Source organism: Siniperca chuatsi, linkage group LG4 (genome assembly GCF_020085105.1).
Source record: "Siniperca chuatsi isolate FFG_IHB_CAS linkage group LG4, ASM2008510v1, whole genome shotgun sequence".
Classification (NCBI taxonomy): domain Eukaryota; kingdom Metazoa; phylum Chordata; class Actinopteri; order Centrarchiformes; family Sinipercidae; genus Siniperca; species Siniperca chuatsi.
The window spans coordinates 21781215-21783733 of record NC_058045.1 but is presented as its reverse complement, the minus strand read 5'-3'; positions in this window follow the sequence as shown (position 1 = coordinate 21783733).

Sequence of the window (2519 nt, the reverse complement as noted above, 5' to 3'; positions counted from 1 at the left end):
TGATCACATTTAACCAAAAATGGTGTGAAGAACTACGGCTTCCTGCAAAGTTTACCCAAAATTAGAGACCGTTGTTCAGTTTTCATATCGTCCGCTTCGCTTTCTTCCTCTCCTCTTTGCCCAAACTGCCCCCTGTCCTGTGCCTTATCCAGATGTTCAATTAGGATTGAGGCCACTATGGTGCTGCCATATTCCAGCCAAGGGTCTGTGTCATCGACCTGTTCTCCCAGCTTATCCCCTGCTGAGCTGATAATGGGATCTGCCTGCTGCCTCCTGCCTCATCAGCACCATAAATTGTTCTGTAGTCCCCATTCTCAAACACAACAACAGGCCTTACTGGATGTGGTGAGGTCGATCCACCTGTCCAACCTGGAGAATGTTTTTCTGTCTGTCAAACATTACATGTGCAATTTACTATGACTGATGCTCGTACAGGGGTTGTTGTTGTTTTTATCACCATAGATGTGTCCATCACAGCAGCTATTCTTTCATTGTTACAGTACAACCCATAACAACAAAGGTACCACGTCCTGTTTACCAGTCGGTCAGTTAATGAGGGCAGTGCTGGATCACTCTCAGGCAACATGCCATGCTTTCTCTCCTCCTTTCATCCCCCTTTCCTCTCCTCAAACCGTCTTTGACTTGATTTCTCCTCCTTCTTCTTTCTCTTTTTTTGCATACTGTTTGTCTCCCTACAATCCACCCTGCCACCCTCCTTTTTCCATGTTCACTGTTAAACAGTTGTGGAAGTATTCAGATATTTTATTGAATTACAAATATAACACCATAAGAATACTCTGTTACAAGTAAAAGTCCTGCATTCAAATTCCTGCTTAAGTATTTAAAGCAGTTTTAGCAGCAAAATGTACTGTATCAAAAGTATATTTATGTAGAAAAATGTCCCTTGTGACAGATATTATTATATATTACACTATTAGATTGTTAATACCAAAGCCACAATGCACAAGCATTGTTGTAGCTGGTTGAGGTGGAGCTAATTTTACTTTTTATACAATTTGGTAGTTCAGTCCAGTGGTTCCCAACCATGGGGCATAGGGCCACTCCAAAGGTTCACAAGATAAATGTGGGACGATAATTCCTTCTTTTTTGTGAAATACTGGATAATTTTATATCTTTGGGCCACAAACAGTTATTTAAATGAAACCATCTGAGAGGTTGACTCTTTGGTGGAACTGCTAACAACAGACATCTGAAACGTGACAAGGGGCCCCAAGGAGAGTTTTTTGTAGGGAGTCACATACCAACAAAAGGTTGGTTTAATCAATGACAATGTAAAGTCATTTATATGGTTATGATATGTTTCAGCCATGCTAGCAGTGTGGCTTTACGGATGGCAATGTCCGTCGGTCCACCACTTTGGTCCAGGCTGAAATATCTCAACAACTGTTGCATGGATTTAAATAAAATTTTGCACGGGCATTCATGTTACCCTCAGGAAAAATTGGAATAACTTTGTCAAATCCCTAACTTTTAATCTAGTGCCATCATAGGGAAAAAAAAATATATAATCTGTCCAATAGGCTAGTTTCTTTATGACCAAATACCTTAATGAAAATTAATGATCTGTGTTCAGTGCTAGCTAATTAGCTAATGTTAGCATGGTAACACACACACACTTACTTGTAATGGATTACTTTTTACATTGTGGCATTACTACCAAAGATGGTTATCTTTGCTAAAATGGTAAACATTTGATATTCCTGTTACACATTAGCATCACGTTAGCATCACCAGTGTAAACATGTTAGCATGTTGACGTTAGCATGTGCTCTTGTACAGCCTCACAGAGCTGCTAGCATGGCTGGAGACTCTTAACCTTATTTGTTTGTGAAGTCTTAATCTGAAAAGTAACTATAACTGTCAAATAAAAGTAGTTGAGTAAAAAGTAGTTTGTTTCCTGCTGAAAACTGAAATACTATTAATTAAAGTAACGTTACCTCAAAATTGTACATACAGTAATGTTACTTGTACAGTTACTTTCCACTTTTCCAGGGCCGTTTCTGATAGAGCTGTGGTCTTCATATGGCTCTAGGAACAAGACAGGGAGTAGATCATCAGATCCCTGGTCAGACCTTGAGACCGACTAATAAGCTTTACCTTCCTCTGTCTCCTCCTGACTGTTATTTAATCAAAAGGTTGACTTTATATAGCTCATCGCTGGCCAGTCAGCTGGGGATAAAACTGTAATGAGGATGGGATATGAGATAATAGGGAACAGGGATGACAAGGTGGAGTAGAGTAGAGTAGTTGACTCTAGCTGCCACATATACCAAGTGCATTGTGCATACAGTACAGAAAATGTTTTGAAAATATGCATTTTTAATTCTTCTGTGTAACTTGATTATAAACAAAGGGAAATTGAAAACAAATTATCTCCTTTTTGAGACAGTATACATTACAAAAAAGTTCCCTTCTTTGACAGTGAAACGGGGTGTAACATGTTTAATCCAAACCAAGATTCATGATCCAGATGCAAACACATAATAGCCTATCGCAAA